The sequence below is a fragment of the Lactuca virosa genome, chromosome 3 (genome assembly GCF_052849685.1).
Source record: "Lactuca virosa cultivar CGN04683 chromosome 3, Lactuca_virosa_CGN04683_v6, whole genome shotgun sequence".
NCBI lineage: Eukaryota > Viridiplantae > Streptophyta > Magnoliopsida > Asterales > Asteraceae > Lactuca > Lactuca virosa.
The window spans coordinates 66,727,057-66,738,249 of record NC_136428.1 but is presented as its reverse complement, the minus strand read 5'-3'; positions in this window follow the sequence as shown (position 1 = coordinate 66,738,249).

Sequence of the window (11,193 nt, the reverse complement as noted above, 5' to 3'; positions counted from 1 at the left end):
CCCGGTGACATGTGACTTCCCGGATGTATTTCCAGAAGACCTTCCGGGAGTACCCCCAGAGAGAGAGACAGGTCGAATTTCGAATCGACCTAATACCCGGAGCCACATCAATTGCCAAATCACCCTACAGGTTAGCTCCTGCCGAAATGCAGGAGTTATCCAGCCAACTAAGTGAGTTGTTGAGCAAAGGATTCATCCGACCAAGCTTCTCACCCTGGGGAGCTCCGGTCTTGTTTGTCAAGAAAAAGGACGAATCCTTCAGAATGTGCATCGATTATAGAGAATTAAACAAGCTTACCGTCAAAAACCGATACCCACTTCCTCGGATCGACGATCTATTTGACCAGCTCCAAAGAGCTAGTTGCTTCTCCAAAATAAACCTAAGATCTGGTTATCATCAACTTCGACTCCGAGAAGAGGACATCCCAAAAACTGCCTTTCGAACTCGATACGGTCATTACGAATTCGTTGTGATGCCCTTCGGTCTAACAAATGCCCCCATTGCATTTACGGACCTCATGAATCGAGTCTGCCGCCCGTTCCTTGATAAATTCGTGATCGTCTTCATATACGATATTCTTATATACTCTCTAAACAAAGAGGAGCATGGTCAACATCTCCGTCAAATCTTGGAAACCCTAAGAGCTGAAAGATTATATGTGAAGCTCTCCAAATGCGAGTTCTGGATCCGCAGTGTAAACTTTTTGAGTCACGTAGTCAGCGAGGAGGGGATTCACGCAGATCCTTCTAAGATAAAGGCTATTGAAGGTTGGGCGATCCCGAGAACTCCAACAGAAATCCGACAATTCCTGGGTCTCGCAGGCTACTACCGAAGGTTTATTCAGAATTTTTCCAAGATAGCCAAACCCCTCACCACCTTGACACAAAAGGGTGTGTCTTTCAACTGGACGGAAAAGCAAGAAGCCCCTTCCAAACCTTGAAACAAGCCCTCTGTAGTGCACCAGTGCTATCCTTACCGAAGGGAACCGAAGATTTTGTAGTCTACTGTGATGCTTTGAATCAAGGGTTAGGTTGTGTCCTCTTGCAGCGTGGAAAGGTGATAGCTTACGCATCCAGACAATTGAAAACACATGAAGTAAATTACACCACTCATGATCTCGAGCTGGGAGCTGTGGTCTTCGCTTTGAAATTTTGGAAGCACTACCTCTAAGGTACAAAGTGCACCATCTTCACCGATCACAAAAGCCTCCAACACATTCTAAACCAAAAGGAGCTAAACATGAGGCAGTGGAGGTAGGTTGAGCTGCTAAATGATTATGAATGCGAGATCAATTACCACCCAGGCAAGGCTAACGTGGTAGCCGATGCCCTGAGCAGAAAAGAATACTCAGGCCGCCGGGTGAAAACCCTATCAATAACCATCCAATCCCACCTAACCTCGCAGATCAAGGAAGCCCAATCGGATGCAATGAAGCCGGAGAACGTCGCGAATGAAACACTGCATGGGATGGATAAGAACTTTGAAGCCAAGGAGGATGGAACTTACTACTTCATGAATAGAATCTGGGTCCCTAAGCTTGGGGGATTCAGAGAAATGATCACGAACAAAGCCCATAAAACGCGATATTCCATCCATCCAGGTTCAGATAAGATGTACCTGGACATTAAGCAACATTATTGGTGGCCGAATATGAAGACAGAGATCGCCACTTACGTGTGCAAGTGTCTCACTTGCACCAAGGTGAAAGTGGAATACCAAAACCCCTCGGGACTATTACAACAGCCAGTAATACCCGAGTGGAAATGAGAAAGGATTACTATGGACTTCGTAACCAAATTACCTAAGACGGCAGACGGATTGGATGCTATTTGGGTGATTGTCGATAGACTAACTAAATCCGCTCATTTCCTGCCAATAAAAGAATCGTACAAGATGGAAAGATTAACACGAATCTATATCAAAGAGATCATGAGACTCCATGGAGTGCCGGTATCTATTATCTCAGATCGTGACAGTAGATTTACCTCACGATTTTGGCAGTCAGTCCAGAAGGCCATGGGAACACAGCTGGACATGAGCACCGCTTACCACCCTCAAACCGATGGCCAAAGCGAACGAACCATCCAAACACTCGAAGACATGCTTCGAGCCTGTGTGATCGATTTCGACAAGTCATGGGATACCCACTTGCCCTTGATTGAATTCTCATACAATAGCAGCTATCACACAAGCATAAGGGTTGCTCCTTTTGAGGCCTTATATGGTCGCAAATGCAGATCGCCTCTCTGCTGGGCTGAGGTGGGTGACACCCAGCTGGCAAAAGGGCAATCACCGGACAGCACCCTTACAGGACCAGAAATCATCCGAGAGACTACAGAGAAGATAATCCAAATCAAAGCCCGACTCCAAGCGTCACGTGACCGACAAAAGAGTTACGCTGACAAACGACGAAAACCTTTGGAATTCCAAATCGGAGATCGAGTGCTGTTAAAGGTCTCTCCCTGGAAGGGGATGATTCGTTTTGGAAAACGAGGAAAACTAAACCCACGATACATTGGACCGTTCGAGATTCTTGCCCGAATTGGTCTGGTAGCTTATAAGCTGCAGCTACCTTCGGAGCTCAGCAACGTACACCCCGTGTTCCACGTCTCTAATTTGAAGAAGTGCTTATCAGATGAAACTCTGTCATTCCTTTAGAAGAGATCGAAATAAACGAGAATCTCCTGTTCGTCGAAGAACCAGTCAAGATAATGGATAGGGAAATGAAGCGTATGAAACAGAGCCACATTCTGATTGTGAAGGTACGATGGAACGCCAAGCATGGACCGGAATTCACATGGGAACACAAAGACCAGATGAAGCAGAAGTACCCTCACTTATTCTCTCATTCATAATCCTACCTTTCGAAAGAATTAAGGGTCGAAATTCCCTCTAACGGGGGGATGATGTCACAACTAGCATTTTTAACTAGGAGATTTTATTTTCATGTAATCAGCAACTATTTCAAGACTTGTACTCTAAGTGAATATCATGCTATATGCTAAAATGAAATCATCCATTTAAATCCAAACTCCTGAGTGAATTTCAAAACCTAATACAATACATTCCATATATTCAACTATGGGTTGAAAACCCTAAAGATCCCGGTTCAAGCTTATTGATGTGTGTAAAAGCAATTAGTTTTAATCCTACTAACTTAAACACAAAAACAAACACACGAAAGGCAGTGTACCTATCGATTAGCAGTTTAGTTCAGGTAAGTAGGGTATCGAACACAGGGAACGGTAAACAATTAAAATAAATGCTAATATTATCTAAATAAAACAAGTAATAGAAAGGGGGTTTTCTCTAGTTTTGCAAGACTAGAAACTTAAACAATTAACTAAAACTTAAACTAAGAAACTAAGAGCTAAGCAAAAAAAAATCAACTAAATTCAATAATTAAGGAGACTTCTGTTTAGGTTCGAATCATTTATTCCTATGGTTGATTTTATGACAAGTGCAATGGATTAATTGGCATTGGCTACCGATAAGTGTGATTAGGTTCACGTTCGCTATTACTAATCCTTAGAAAACAAATTAATTCAAGCAGTGATCAGTTGATTAAACCAATGAGTTTCCTAGTTTATTGATTCGGGTTAAGTAAGACTTGTAATTAGCTAATCAAATTGGTGATTCAATTAACCTCTTGTTGATGGTGTATCACACAAGCTCACACATTAATTTACCTATCTTCTAGTTAATTCTAGTTTCACATTCGTTATTCCTAGACATATAACTATGTGGTCACATAAATCATATGAGATTAGCAATTAAGAGATGTTCATACAACTTAATTACTAATTTATTAACAGAAAAAGTTATTGTTAACATATAAGGTTCTTTAACAAGCTTAACAAAACAATATGACCAAATAAAATTAATCCTAACCATAAAATCATACCATAATCATAAAGTCATCTATCCTAAACAGAAGATAATAGTTTTAGCTCATGATTACAGTAAAACTAAGATCAAAAACAAAATCAAACAACTCAAACATAGTTCAACTTAAAGAATAAGTAAGAATGGACTTGAATTTGCCTCGATTCTTCTCAAAATTGGATCTAGGGTTGATTCTCTGGCTTCCAGCACCTTAGCAGGTCTTCTAATCGCAGCTTTACCCCCAAGGGTTTCTCTCCATGCCAGGGTATCGATATGAAAGTCCCTTTATATAGATTTTCACAAAACAGAGGTGACTCGTCGAGTCCAGTGACCGACTCGGCGAGTCCGTCACTTAAAACCCGTGCACGGCAAGTCAGCGCGTCCAAAATCGCGAAAGTTCGACGTAACTCGTCGAGTTGATGGCCTACTCGTCGAGTCCGTTTGGAATCAGCATTTTTTCGAAACACGAAAGTCGTCCGAAATTGTGTGTAGTTTTCAGAACATTTTGAATCTCGTCAATCGGAGTTACGGTTCATGAGATATGGCCAAAACACTGACGAGGGGTCAAGCTGTCCAGCAACATCCTTCTTTCTTCAAAATCCAAGATCCAAGCTTCCAATCGCTAGTTCCGCTTCCTTTTCCACCCGAGCATGTCATTGTTGCTGAAAAATGAAATTCTAAACTAATTAAGCACCTTTTGTTCATTAAATGAGACAAAAACAACATAAAGTATTAAAGATCATGCATGGTTTTTATAACTAAATATGCCCATATCAAAATACCCCACACTTGACTTTTGCTTGCCCCCAAGCAAAACTGAATTTTAGCACACCAATATCACATACGACAATCCCAATCAAACCCAGCCATTACATCAAGACCGCAACGCATGCATTTGTGTCTAAATTTTTTCCTAAGGACCCCTCTAATTCTAAATACTAACAATCCTCATAAACACTCGCCCACTTCTTTTGAACAACGCTCATTTTATGCATCCCTCCAAATCCATCCCCAGAAAACTTTTTTAACCTCAAGGTATTTTTGGTCAAGCAACCCAAGCATATATAATCTAGAAAATTACAACTTTTCGATACCACTATGGAGCTATTGGAATTCTTCACTTCTTTGATAATTTAATCTTGATTTCTTTGAATTGACCACCTTGTTGTTTGATTTTTGGTATCTTCAACTTTTTGAATTTCTTCAGAACTTTGATCTTTTAATCTTCACTTTAGCTGCTCTAAAATTCTTACAACTTTTCTTGTAATTCTCTCTTTTTTTTACATGTATCTCACTTTTTTTTTTCACTCAAAACCTACATGCTTAAGCAAGGGCACTCAACTTCAACCTTTATTGATTAAAGATAAAAAATTTCCTGGATACATTTCTGGTACACGATGCTAAACATATTGCATCCCTCAAACTAAGCGAGGTTGTGTTTTTGTCCCATGATTTCACTAGAATAAAGGAGGCCACAAATGCATTATAACGTGTATAGGCTCAACTAAACATTTGGGTCTTCAAAGAATCATCAAACACAATACTAGCATGATTCCTAATTGCTTTTTACCAAAGTTTCCTAATTTATCCCTAGCAATTTTTATGAATTTTTTTTTTAAATTGTACCTAAAGTAGGATTCTAATTCAACTAATATGACCAACCCCCTAGGATTCTAATTCAACTAATATGACCAACCCCCTACCCCACACTTAATTCATGCAATGTCCCCATTGCATGCTATGCATGATAAAGAAAAATACTAAAGTAAAGAGGGAATTGGAACAAACTCCCCTGGGATAGCAGTGGCGAGGCTGATCATCTTCAATTTAGCTCCATCTTCAATTAACTTTAGACATGGGAACAGCTCATCCATGCCTTGGGTGTCAAGTATCGTGTGGTATAGCTCCAAATGTAGACGAAAAAAACTCTCGGAGACGCTCGGAAAATGTTCTTCAAAAATGTAGCCAATTGTCGTATCAAATATTATCAAATCATCAGCTTGAGAGACAAAATAAGGATCAACTCGTCGAGTTTGTAGTGTGGCTCGCCGAGTTGTAGCGTAATACAGGCAGAAGTCGAGTTTTTATACTGGGACTCGTCGAGTAGGTAAGTGCACTCGCCGAGTCCATCGCTGTATGGAAAAAAAATGTTTCTGCTCCAGTTTCGATTCTGATGTGTGTGGGGAATATTAAATTGATACTTTCCCTATTTTTTCTTTAGTAAATGAGCTCTTAATAACCTCTTTCATCACCGGACTCGTAACTAGACTCAAAACTTCGTTTTCTCTCTCGCCTAGACTTGATTCTTTCCCTAGGTTATCCTTGACTCTAGACTCTCGCATGTATCCTTACACTCAAACTGAAAAGATCAAAAACAAATACCAAGTAATAAAAAAAACATCAAAATAAAAATCCTAAATTATCCCTAAATACTAGAAGTTTAGAATGAAAAAGAAAAGCAAACTCTAATGACGGGTTGCCTCCCGCAAGCGCTTCTTTTTGTGCGAGTCTTTAGCTGGACTCTCAACTTAATAAACTTCCAATAAACTCAATGCCAATCCATCCGTTGCATTGAATATTTTCTTTGGTGAACCAATTTGTGCAATATTGTGCTTTGCTTCTAAAATTGGCCAGACGAGCTTTAATTTATAAAACCCAAGAATCTTGACAAGGGTTGGAACCGGTCGGGTACTAATCAGAAATGGATCGCGCTTCAGAACTTTCTCCAAAGTTGGAATCGTCACCCCATTCTTCGAAACACAAACTGGAAATACTTGGGGCCATGTCGTGGTAATGGTCAATCCACGACTTGGTTCCTGCAATTCAGCTTGTTCTTGTTCTTCGTCTGACCTCTCTGCTAGCAACCTTTCCAGCTCCTCCAAATCTCTTTCTGGATTAAATTCTTCATCTTGTAACTTTAGCTCTTGTGACTCAAATTGTTCTTGATCGTTAGACAAGATGTTATCTAACCATCTATCAAATTTCTTCAAATCTTCATCCGATCCACACTCCTCATCTTCTTGCTCAATTTCCTGTACTACTTCCTCAAGCAAAGCATCAAAAGCATCGAGATTTGGAAAATACATAATAAATAAAAATGAAACTATATAAAAAAATAAAAATATATGACAACAATTAGCAAATAAAATTAACTATTTAGAACCGTTCCCCGGCAACAGCGCCAAAAACTTGATGTGTGTAAAACCAACTAGTTTTAATCCTACTAACTTAAACACAAAGACAAACACACGAAAAGCAGTGTACCTATCGATTAGCAGTTTAGTTCAAGTAAGTAGGGTATCGAACACAGGGAACGGTAAACAATTAAAATAAATGCTAATATTATCTAAATAAAACAAGTAATAGAAAGGGGGTTTTCTCTAGTTTTGCAAGACTAGAAACTTAAACAATTAACTAAAACTTAAACTAAGAAACTAAGATCTAAGCAAATAAAAATCAACTAAATTCAATAATTAAGGAGACTTCTGTTTAGGTTCGAATCATTTATTCCTATGGTTGATTTTATGACAAGTGCAATGGATTAATTGGCATTGGCTACCGATAAGTGTGATTAGGTTCACGTTCGCTATTACTAATCCTTAGAAAAAAATTAATTCAAGCAGTGATTAGTTGATTAAACCAATGAGTTTCCTAGTTTATTGATTCGGGTTAAGTAAGACTTGTAATTAGCTAATCAAATTGGTGATTCAATTAACCTCTTGTTGATGGTGTATCACACAAGCTCACACATTAATTTACCTATCTTCTAGTTAATTCTAGTTTCACATTCGTTATTCCTAGACATATAACTATGTGGTCACATAAATCATATGAGATTAGCAATTAAGAGATGTTCATACAACTTAATTACTAATTTATTAACAGAAAATAGTTATTGTTAACATATAAGGTTCTTTAACAAGCTTAACAAAACAATATTACCAAATAAAATTAATCCTAACCATAAAATCATACCATAATCATATAAAGTCATCTATCCTAAACAGAAGATAATAGTTTTAGCTCATGATTACAGTAAAACTAAGATCAAAAACGAAATCAAACAACTCAAACATAGTTCAACTTAAAGAATAAGTAAGAATGGACTTGAATTTGCCTCGATTCTTCTCAAAATTGGATCTAGGGTTAATTCTCTGGCTTCCAGCACCTTAGCAGGTCTTCTAATCGCAGATTTACCCCCAAGGGTTTCTCTCCATTCCAGGGTATCGATCTGAAAGTCCCTTTATATAGATTTTCACAAAACAGAGGTGACTCATCGAGTCCAGTGACCGACTCGGCGAGTCCGTCACTTAAAACCCGTGCACGGCAAGTCAGCGCGTCCAGAGTCGCGAAAGTTCGACGTAACTCGTCGAGTTGATGGCCTACTCGTCGAGTCCGTTTGGAATCAGCATTTTCTCGAAACACGAAAGTCGTCCAAAATTGTGTGTAGTTTTCAGAACATTTTGAATCTCGTCAATCGGAGTTACGGTTCATGAGATATGGCCAAAACATTGATGAGGGGTCAAGCTGTCCAGCAACATCCTTCTTTCTTCAAAATCCAAGATCCAAGCTTCCAATCGCTAGTTCCGCTTCCTTTTCCACCCGAGCATGTCATTGTTGCTGAAAAATGAAATTCTAAACTAATTAAGCACCTTTTGTTCATTAAATGAGACAAAAACAACATAAAGTATTAAAGATCATGCATGATTTTTATAACTAAATATGCCCATATCACTTATTATGGACTATGATCCTCTAATTGGGCCTAATGGACCAATAAACCTCCAATTTGACTATTTTGGGCCAAGGAACCCTATTTGGGCTCTAATTGGACCCACATCCATGAAACTAAAGTATTTTGGGTAGTGTGGGCCTAGAATGATTCATCTTATCTCTAATGGGCCATGATGGGCCATAATTAGTTCATAAGCCCTAATGGGCCGTAAACTACATCCTTGGGCTTCATTGGGTCGTGAACCCTCATAAGGACCCAATAGTCTGAAAAATATTCATATTGGGCCTCATAAACTCAAGCTAAGTCAAGAAAGGGCCCAAATTCTCCCATTTCTTTTCCTCTTCCCCATTCTCGGCCAAAGTAAAAAAAAGGAGAAAAGCCCAATTTAATCAAACCTTTCCACCTCATTAATATCTAATGGATATCCATGCAAGAGTGCATGTATCCAAGCATGCATCAAATCACCCTCTACTTAAGTCAACTCTCCCTTATCTCTCTCTAACTCTCGGCCTCTCTCTCACTCTCCAACCTCTCTCACATTTCAAATTCAACACTTATTCTCTCAACCATTCAACACTCTTCCACCCTTCTTCTCTCAAGAAAAATCGTGAGCATTAAGTGGGTTCTCAAGAAGATCACTCCAAACTTCACATTGTGGTAAGATCTTACAAACTCAAGTTGATATACTTCATTTTAAACTCAATCACTCCTCTCACACATATGTTTTCGTGAATCATGTTTCCTAGAACCATCTAAGTTCGAAAATCTCCTCAAGAACACATCTAGGGACGAGATCTCCTCATTTCCTCACCAAAAACCGAAAACTTCAAAGCAAAGTGAGTTCATACCCCCTATTTTCGATTTTTACTTTGTTTTGGGGGAGAATACAAGTTGTTTTGTGTAGATCTATGTGTGTATGCATGATTTTGTGTGTTTTCTTTAGTTACATATGTGTTTATGTGTTGAAAACTTCATGAAATAAAAGATCTACTAAAAGATGATGATATTGGTATAGCATAACACTTATTTCAACATACCTAACAAGAAAAAGGTTTAAAATACATCAAGGATACTTGAATCTAAGAAAAACTTCATGAAAGGGACTAAAAATGACAAAAGTGACAAAATATGGGTTGTTTATGTTACTCTCAGCTAATAAGGGGTTCAAAAGAAAATTTTTGCTAAATAATGGCTAATCTCGACATTTGAGACCCTATAGGGACCAAAAATGTAAAAATTTTCATAAGTGGGCCTTATTTGGGCTTCTCACGGTTTTGGGCCCAAGAAATTCAAATTTTTTGTCTTTTGTGGGTTAAATTGTCATTTTCAAGAAAGTTGTGTCAAAAATGTAAATTTTTGATAAAAAGGGTCAAAGTTGCGAAATTACGAACATCTGGGCGAAAAAGATGAAATTTTCTATAAATGGGCCGAAAATGTATATTTTCACAAAAATCAAGCCAAAAATGAGTTAAAAATGTTATTTTTACAAAAACTAGCCTTAAAATACAAGTTTTGTCCAAAATAGGGCCTGAAATTTTAGTTCTACTAAAATCGGGCCTTACTTGTAAATTTTGGCTTATTGGGCCAAGAATGTTATTTTTACAAAAGTGGGTTTTTTATGCTATTCTAGTAAATAATTGAGCTAATGCTAGCAAAATAATAACAAAGTGGCTAATTTTGTCATTCTCATGTTATTGGGCCTTAGTGGCCCATTAATATGCTTGATAGGTCCTGAATAATATTTATTTGTTTATTGGGCCTCACTGACCCATTAACATGCGCAACGGACCTTGGATACTTTTTGCGTGCTATTTGGGCCTATAAATACCTTACATGTGAAATGGGCCTTAGTTGTCCTTTTACATATATTTTGGGCCCATGTTATATAATCTCATTCCTTTCGGGCCTGAAAATGACTTACGTGTTTAGTGAGCCTCAGTGGTTCGCTTACATGGTTCATTGGGCCCGGAATGAGTTTTATATGTTTCTCTTCGCGTAAAATTCGATTAAGGATCTAGTGAGACGTGTCGGTTGACACATATTGAGTGTACGATCGTAGCCTGTAGTTATAACCAGAGTCTCTTGGAGGGAGAGCGGGGTTTTGTGTATAGATCTATACGGGGATGACACCCCACACCTGAGTTGTTCGCTACAGTTAGACTACATCAGTCTAGGGTGACTATAACCTTATTCTATTTTCCGACGGCGTTCACCAACGCCAAGACAGGCGAAATTGTCATTATTTAGTATGGTTATGATGGCTCACTTAGAGGAATTAACATTATGAAATTTACGGGAGACTATTATTTATCTTCTTTTACAGGCAACGTAGGGTTGTCTGGGGGCATTCTATTTACATTCTCTTCAATAACTTTTTGGCATTTTATTAAACAATAACACACATGCATTAATATCAGATCGGACACAAACATACTAAACTATTTTAAGAAAATACAGGATTTTCTTGTGATTACAAAGTTATACAAATATTTTTCTCAAACACGCTTATGAACTCACCAACATTTTTATGTTGACCTTTTTAAATTAACTTGTATTCTCAGGAAACCGTTGA